Consider the following 9992-nt stretch of genomic DNA (forward strand, 5'->3'; position numbering starts at 1 on the left):
TTTTCACCTCACCTATATCATATCATATAAAGCAATAACTACACTACGATTTATAGGCTACAGCAGTACCGTTACCACTTTTACTGCACCAATTTATTTGGCGAGAACGTCCTGGAATTACACTGTGAATCCAAAACAGTCTAGCTAATCTGACGCATTGCTTTCTGCAGACACGTCCCACCCTGCACGCTTGGTAATTCACAATAAGCCACGATGGTAGTTGTAAAGCCTGGATAGCTTTGTGACCTCTGATCTCAAGGTCACAGAGAGAATACCAAGCGCATACATGCTTCTGGGAGCCTTTGTAATTAAAGGGAATCAATTGTCTTTTTAGCACTAGCCACGTTATCACTGCCCCCCTTTTGGTTCTTCTTTGTTATACTTTTTATTTAGCATATAGAGCTATTTTAAATAAATGCTATTGATAAAAGTTGCTGCTGATGCTGGTGCGTCATCACTTAAAAAAATAGCACATAAAGGGGGGGTATGGAGGGCAGTAATTAGATAATTATATAATTATCCACCTGTTTTTTGGCTTTGTCTAAGGGGGGGGGGGGGGGGGGGTTAGGGTTAGGGTTAGGGTTATAGTTTAAATGTGCTATCCAATAACGTATAATATGCATACATGTGTTATCATGTCTAATTTGTAATAAATATTGTATCTATCCAATGAGTTCCCTGACTGAATTGTATTTCTAGAGCTAACTATCTTATCAGGGTGTTCATACCTGCCATTCTTCTCATTAATTCAACAAGTATAACCCTACTGCTTTCCTTCCGACACTAATTGTTTGGCTGAAAGTCTCCATTCTATCCAGCAAGTGTAAAGCAGATGTAGGTGATGTAGATTAACAGAGGTATCCTAATGACTGTATGCAAAGAAGTAGCTTTAAATATTAGACTTCCCAAGGGAAATTATCAGCATAGTCATTATAGATCCTGGCTCACTTTTGTAGCAGCTGACTAGAATGAAGCAGCAAGGGATCATTGAAGCACTAAAAAGGTTTACAGGTTCAAGGCAACAAGAAATGTAGGTTACACAAGCATTGTGCTGACTTCATTGGAAACATGCAAGGATTCTTTCACTGAGCAATCCAAACTTATGATGTGTATGTTTCTCTGTTTATTCAAACACCGTTACAAGCGTAATTATCCAACATAAAGACACATATGTTAGAAATTCCACAGCATGGTAATCCCTTCTGAAGTTTATTAAATATTCAGCTGTGGACAAAAGTGATGCCTCATCTAGGATTGAGACATTATATATATATATATATATATATATATATATATATATATATATATATATATATATATATATATATATATATATATATATATATATATATATATATATACACAAACACAAACACAATTTAGATTTTTAATTTAACATCATGTAATCAAAGAAATTACAAAATTATTTTGCAAAATTCCATAGGGTGATGCAAAACTTTTGACAGCGATGTAGATGAAGTAAAGAGCTTTATACTCATGCAAACCAGTCTGGCACTTTTGCGCAGCCGTTAAGAGCTGAGTTTTATAGAAGAGTAGGTCTCTTGTTTCTGGTTTAAATACTGGCTAGGCCAAATATACCTGGAAGAGATCTAAGAAGAGAAGTTATACATTCTGCTGCAAGTTACATCACATTTGTGTTTTATATATTGCATAATTTATATATCGTTTGCAGAACGATATAGAAGATAAGAAAGTAATCCCAGAAGTGTGAGCCAAAGTAAAAAGGCACAGGCAGTTTTCCCTTTCTGAATTAAACGCAGTACATTAGAGATCTGAATTAATCAGCCTGAAAGTGCAAAGGAGACAGCTAAGACACTTTGCTTAATTTAAGATTTAACAATCTTGGAATTCCTCCTAAAACTCCAATTAAATAGATGTCATTATGCATTTTAATTTTTTTCTATCCACAACTTCATGTGCAAGCCAGGGCAGTCAGTGCCAATAAGGAGTCCTCTCTGCTGTTTAATTACAACAGGGGAGAAGGTCTTTATAACAGATTACCATTGTAATTTTGCAGTTTAAAAAAAAAAAAATAGTAATAAAATCTGGTATGCGTAAACATTTGCAGTTTACATGTACATTTACTGTGATTATGTTCATAGTTAGACACGTAAAACCAAGAAGTGAAACATTTAGGTTGAAATTATTAAAAGAGCTAATTAGGCTGAGCCATGTGCTTAGATATTTAATATCACCATCGAGCAGATGCTCAGAATACATATATTATGTCCAAAACTGTTATTTATAAGCAACATGAAATGCGTTCATACCCACATTTTGTTTTTCCATCAGCTTATTGATTTTTAGCAGGACTAAATCATACTTCCAATGAAAGAATCTCTGTATACCACAGAGCCATTTGAATAATACAAGGGAAGTTGACATGAAAAGGGATTCAGGATTTATTGGTATGTGGCATGCTGCTGCAAAAGTTGTAAACTGAATGGCCACTCACATTATCCCATGGGAAGCATTTGTGTACAGACCTGTCAGCTGCAAATATTCTGTGACACTGCATGCTTCTTTCATATAAATCATTTGCTTTTGTTGGCACCTTAATTCCCGCAAGCATGCTCAGATTTATTCTAATGTATAAAGCCTGTGTTTTTGAACTGCTTTGTTGTGGAGCAGACTCTGTATACACTCCAGTTGGTTAACATTCTCCAAAAGCACTTTGAGCAATAAGGAAACAAGCAGCCTCTCCTCCTGAAATGTGCTTATTATAAAATCTCTCGCCACCCAAAAAGGCATTCTCATGGCTCTCATCAGCAGTGGGAGGTCATTGATATGGATTGCTTTGTTTATCAAAATGGTGTTTTTGTTTCAAGGGTAATATTTTAACAACAAATAGACGTGTGAGATGATAAGAGAAATGTAAGAGCTGCTATAATCAAATGTTCTAACAAGACCTCCCTGTCTGTACTTCCCCTGGAGACAATGCTGAATCAATACTTATTTTTAGCTGAATGGGAAAAAAGATAGCATGCCAAACAAGAAGACTGCAGAACGAGTGAAACTCAATCATTTCTCATTTTGTTCTGTAACCAACTAGTCCCTCAATGCCTTCTATACTGGACAAACAAATATAAAACTACTATAGAACGTCTTCAAACAGTTCTCTATAGCACAGCTGTGGCCAAACGGTTCTCATCACCTTGTAGCATTAATTAATGTTGCTTCATAAAATCAAATGCAACCTGCTGAATAAAGGCACATTAACATATTGAACTGCACATCGCTTTGTAGTTTTCCATATACTTCTTTTGTATTATTAATTGAATTTCAGAATCTAACATGAAACACTGCACTATTCTGGTTTCCAGTTTTACGATGTCATTCTGTAGTTTCTTGGATAACATCATGTTAAATAAAAGATCTAAATTATGTATCAATCCTAAAATTGCAGGTGATGCCAAACCTTTGGCCATAGCAGCATACTGCGATAGTGAAACTAAATTGTTGCAGAATTAATATCCACTGTCCAAAACCTGACCCATAGGTGCACTAATTCAGTGGCAGAGAATAACCTGAGCAAATAATTAAGGTGAAACCAGAATGTAGAAATACAGCATACAGGCTCAGGACCATCTAATGGACTCCTGTCTGGCTCATGTGTAATTAACGTGTGCCAAATCTTTCTATAGCAGGCCATGTAGAAGTGCTTCAGAACAGCTGTCTTCCTATATTTTATGATGCAATGAATTCATATTTCAGTCCTATACCTGAGCTGACAATGAATTAAAGCGCTACATTAATCCCATGTGACAATCATCCCTAAAGCTTCAGAGCATCTCGGACAGCTTGTCAAAGAGCGACGTGAAATCAAATTGAATACGCATATTTAGAATATCAGCCTTACACATTATGCACATATAGAATGTGATTGCTCCTGGGAGTGATAGACAGGCAGTGGGCATGAATGCCAGAAGCAGGTTGAGGTCACTAGAAGGTGAAAACTGCAGTCAGTATTTGTGTTATTATGCCTGTGATGTCTGGGGGCAATAGTTCTTTGACTAATGCCTATTGACGCAATTATTTTTGGTCATGTGACACTATGTTAGCCATAGGGTTGAACGTTTCAATCTTCATTCAACATGTATAAATGGTAAACTGAATCACTTTCATTATCTAGCATATCAAATGTAACAATTTTGTCCTTGTATTATCATCCTTTTCAGTATAATACAATGTAATTGTAAAGTACTCAGTTCTTGGTGGGAATCATTTGGGAATGCGATGCCCTGGCATGAATTTCGATGTTCATAATGTCTCAGATTGTTCCAATGATTGTTAAACTCTGCTGAGGTCTACTGTATGATGCACTGCTATAGAAATACTGAAGGTACCTGAACTACAATAAGCAAGGAGACATTTCCAACTGGCAAAGATAACACTGCTGCATGGATTTGAAACATTTTGGAATAGGAAAAAAAACAACAATTAAATGCTTTGTTAATCCACCCATAGCGCTTTATAAAATTGACAGCTCAACCCATCCAGCTTTCTGTAAAAGACTAAAGGAGCAGCACATTCAGACACTATAAATGAAGGAGAGTGTGAGCAGTGCGAAAAGGTGCAGTTAATTGTCACTTCAGCATTATACAGCCATTCCCTTCCCAGTACAATGAGCCAGGATGAAAGTGGTCAGCCTCTCAAATAATTGCAATTCCATGTGAGAGGATGTGGCTTCTTGCCTTGAGTGTGTGGTTAGATTTTGACACAGGAGACAAATAACTATATAATGAAGGAGCTCCTTAAAACGCCTCCATGGCATGATATAGGATTGAGACCAGTGCAGTGGAGCAAGTACTCTTAATGTACTCATGAGAACGCCTCCTGTTATCTGATGCTAAACCAGGTCACAATCGCAGTGTCTGGAAACACAGTGTAACCCTAGTGGCAATACAAAAACCCTACAAGCATAAGCTTAATGTATTTAACGTATGACTCAAATGTCAGGAGACTGCGAGTGCTTCCAATTGCTTAATTAGTACAAAGTGGAATGCAGCCATTTACGGAGTAAGGGGGTATCTCTGCTGTCTCGGTTTCTTTACAGAAAGTCAAGGTGAAAGCCAAGGAGAGTGGAATGGGGAAATTAAAAAAGCGCTGTGTTAAATACTGTATGCCGCTGTCATTAAACAAGGACTTGTACATTTGGCACAGGTTTGTTGTTCTTGCTGGCTTTTGGTGTCTTTGCAGACGGATTTTACAAATTGACCCCACTGCAATCGTGGAGCAGAGCTCATCTTTTATTAGTCGCTTCGCATAGCCTTAATACAATATCAATTCGATTTTTTTTTAAAGATGTGATGGGTAACAAATTTAGGAAAATATAAATACAATATTAAATCTAAAGGAGGATTTTAATAAGCCATCATTAAAGACAAAAAGCATCTGAGTGTGGCTTAAACTCCTATAAAGCTCAGTTCCTCCAACGACAAAGAAGAAGGTTGATCGCTTTTTACAGCTCAAGTAAAAGAAGTTAGATTGAGCAGCCCGTCTGCCGATATAAAGTTTTGCTATGTAAGCAACGTACCGGCACTAAAGTTGAAACAGTAATGTGATATGATGGACTGGAATGGGATCAATACAGTGTTTGGAGTGTGTCAGAGGAAAGCATTCATGTGGGAGGGTTTATACCTGGAGAACCTGAAACACATAAGAACATGATATATAAACATAACAGCAACAGAACAAGAACAGTCTGGGAATGCTGGAATTTAATAGCACAGAGTCTCATTGTTTTTAACATTCCCGGTGTTTCAGACATTCTAATTAAACCGTTTAGTTTTCCGTTCTGGACTTACTTTTACTGTACTACGTATGACTTCATGATGATTCAAAATCAGATGTGCATGGTCTTAAAGATCCTGAAATTGAAACCTAATGCATACCGCTAATTCTACTGGAGCTAAAGTAGAAAATACAAGCAAAGAACCTAAACATCTCCAACAGAGAAGCTCTGTAGAAGTGATGATCCCATATGAACCAAAGCCCAATATCAGCCTATGCTCCAATGTGAAAACACTTATCTACAGTTTCAGAGTTGGGACTATTTGAATTAGTGCAAGGTCACGACAGCCTAAGACAATAGCCGCATACTCTATTTCTTCTATTTTAAAAGACTGTGAAGTGTTCTTCACAGATCACATTACTGAAATACCTTTGACAATGAATATGCAACACAGCAGATTGGTGTGTGAGCTATTTACCTCTGAGACCTGTGTTTGAATGCAAACAATTTGAACAAAGACATATATATATATATATATATATATATATATATATATATATATATATATATATATATATATGTGTGTGTGTGTGTGTGTGTGTGTGTGTGTGTGTGTGTGTGTGTGTGCAGTTCCTGGTTATTACTGGTTTGTCTGTATATATGGTGCAGGGTTTGCTTTCTGTGTTGAATGTAAAGATCAATGACCGCAGTGCCAGCTGTATCCATTTCTCATCTTTCATAAATCTCTTACTTGCGTAAATCAATGAAAGCAGGTTATTATAAAGCAGCAGAATCCATCGGGATGTGCTTTAGGCAGGTGTAAAATATCAAAATGATTAGTTTTGTTTCCCCCCATATACAGCAATGAAAAAAAAAAATTTGAAAACATTTTCAATGAAGAATATATTTATTATGTGCTCAAAACTACTTTTGATAGCAGCTATTTTCAATATCTCATGCATGAAAGAGTTAAAGCAGTTTTCCCCACACCACAGACCGGGTGCACTTTTATAATCTCAAGCAGCCTCCAGTGGCATTGATGCACTCTACACCCTTAGAATTGACAGTTCTATAAATACTTGTGTTAAAGTACAAATTCAGGTCTTTGCCACTTAGCTGTCTCGCATGTTACTCTTCTTCCTTGCAGGTGAATATCTGTTGCTTAGAAATGTAGAGGTCAGAAGAGGTCAGATATCTGGAACTGTGTACCCATTCTGAAAAAAATGTGACATTTTCAATCATTTTGACAGACACCCTAAAACGTATTAATTTGTATTTTTTTGTGAACTTCATTTCGCTGTTTTTTTTTTTTTTAATATAAAATACTAAAATAAAGTTAATGCTTTCAATGACAAATGTTTCAACTAGAAGTCTTTCATAATTTAGCACTACCGCTCTTAAACAGTTGCAGATTTCAAATTAAGTAACTTGAACACTGCAACTTTTTAGGAGCCGAGAACAATTAAAAAGGTCTAATTACGCTAATTATCAGTTCAATTAAGAGTCTAGTGAAATAATTGAGAGGTCAGTTGGAATGAAAACCAGAAGACACAGCGAAGGGAGCCCTGGGACCAGGGTTGGGAACCACTGCCTTAAATATTCTATTACAATCCATTCTCCATTTACAAAATGAATGACTATATCATTGTAAACTGACATTCACATTTGGTATAATATTAAACATTTGAGAAAGAAAACAGTTACGTTGCCAATTTTGCTCACATACTGTATGTGATGTGAATTATTTAGACAGCAGTGACCCAGTTTACCCCTTCTAACTAGCACAGATCAATTGTTATTTATATACACCATGTATTGGAGGAAGCTGACATTCTTGGGAGTCCCAGTAACATGTGTTCCTCATTAAGACATACTGCAGGTACCATCAGCGATCCGCAGTACATATCTGGGCTGCCTGCGCCCGAGGCAACAGCAAGTATTTTTCCAGCATGACCATGTTCGGAATGAAATAAGATTAGATTGTTCATTATTTCTTTCTGTACTGACGGTACCTTTATCGATGGAGCACAGGCGTAGGTTTACAGAGCTATATTTAGTGCTATTTCAGTTCTACCCCCTGGAGCGACACTAGTTTTTCTGTTTTAACAATCTAAGATTCCACTGCATTCACTGCAGTTACATATCCTGTTTGGAATGGTGTGGGCCTACTGCAGTTAGAATGCAATTACATTGCACCAGCAAAGTAACAATACAAGTATATATATATATATATATTTGTCATAATATTGTTCTTTAAATATACACCCCTCTGTATATACCACCCTTTAAACTGTAACAAAACTTGCTATTCACATTATAGCATAGGTTATTGGGGTATTAGGTTGTGGAGGCTATATAAACCTGTCCCTCTGTTTGTACAGCCGTCTGTCTGTCTGTCACACTTACATTTATCAGTATCTTGAGAGCAAAAGAATCTATTCGAATCTATCAGTCATTTTAATACATTTTATTCTTATATTTACTCTTGCAGGTCTTAAGTATCATTTGCCTTGAACGAGCCATTGTCATCTCTGATTCCATACTATTCTGGACATACTGTTGTGGTCATTCGTCATGGTTCTTTCTCATCATACTGACAGCTCTAATTTGAATTGTACAGCCGTGGTAAGGGATGTGCAGTACTGGCAATGTTGTTAGTGCTATAAAGGGTGTTGTGTGTGTGTGTGTGTGTGTGTGTGTGTGTGTGTGTGTGTGTGTGTGTGTGTGTGTGTGTGTGTGTGTGTGTGCCAGAATGTATAGGTTCTGACAGCAGCACCTTCAAAATGCCTCAAAAGTAAACAAGCCAGCACACTTCTGTTCATGCATTATAATTACATTTAGAACACTTGCAATTAAATTATATAAAAAAATAAATAAATAAAAATAAAACGGTGTGGAGAAAATCCCAGCACACAATGAGAACATAAGTAATCACTACATGTCTTAACACAACAGCATCACCATCCGCAGGCGTGCCACATTGCATCAAGAGAGTCACGTTATGAAACGAAAAGGCCTCAGACACTTCTGTCGAAAGAGACAATTCACGAATGCGTGATGAGGCGTGCAATCATTTCCCCATCGTTTCATAGACGTGTATGTGTACGCATTAACGTTTACAACCAGACTAGCATACAAACTGAATTTCATTTTTTTTGCAGAGATGTTAGCATGGTAACGCGTTACATTGTGTCTCTAATCACTGTGTATTTACATAGTACTTATTTAGTAAATACATGTGTACTTACACATAATGACAATGTTATTATGCAGAGTTACAATGTATTTAATGTGTAAAAATGCACGCTATAACCATAACCTTTTTCTGATACAACCATGTACATGTAGTGTGCAAAAAGACTTACACATTATGTACATTGTAATTCCTTGCCACTTCGGGAGCAATATATTTTATAGCAGAACACGAGTGACACCTAGTGGATAATCTGTATACTACTTTTAAAGAGATTTTCAGTGCCCACGACTTTAGATGCATATAGAACAAGGCTTCTCAAACTCGGTCCTGGGGACCCCTTGTGGCTGCTGTTTTTCATTCCAACTGAGCTCTCAATTACTGAACTAGACCCTTAACTGAAATGACAGTTTGCTTAATTAGACCTTTTTACTTGTTTTCAGCTCTTAAACAGATGCAGTTCAAGTTACTTATAAAATGTTACAGCTAACTTTGAAATATGCAACAGTTTAAGAGCTGAAAACAAGCAAAAAAAGGTCTAATTAAGCAAATTATCCGTTTAATTAAGGGTCTAGTTAAGTAACTGAGAGCTCGGTTGGAATGAAAACCAGCAGCCACAGGGGGTCCCCAGAATCGAGTTTGAGAAGCCCTGATATAGAAGCATAATAAAAGTTACATCCTACTACTGTCATTTCTTCTGACAATAATGGACCACAAAGATACAGCCACTGTTCTTAGAAATCAATATGTGGGTATGTAAAAAAAGGATCAGGAGACTTCTGTTTATGGGTAAGTAGCCTCACTGTACAGTAATTCCTGTTTCACATTTCCTATACTGTAGGATGGTGTTTTCAATGATTCCGAGTGGTTCTGAGCTCTTCAATACTGAGTTATTAGCAGTCTAATATCTTCCTCTATCTGGCTTAGCTGGGTTTGAACAAGGCTGGACCGCCATTCTAATGCCATTCAAATCTTGCGACCTTTAATATCTGTCCGGCTCACCTACTCCCTCTGTCTATATTCATTCAAGCCTCTGATTTTTAA

This window comes from Polyodon spathula, chromosome 32, assembly GCF_017654505.1.
Source record: "Polyodon spathula isolate WHYD16114869_AA chromosome 32, ASM1765450v1, whole genome shotgun sequence".
NCBI lineage: Eukaryota > Metazoa > Chordata > Actinopteri > Acipenseriformes > Polyodontidae > Polyodon > Polyodon spathula.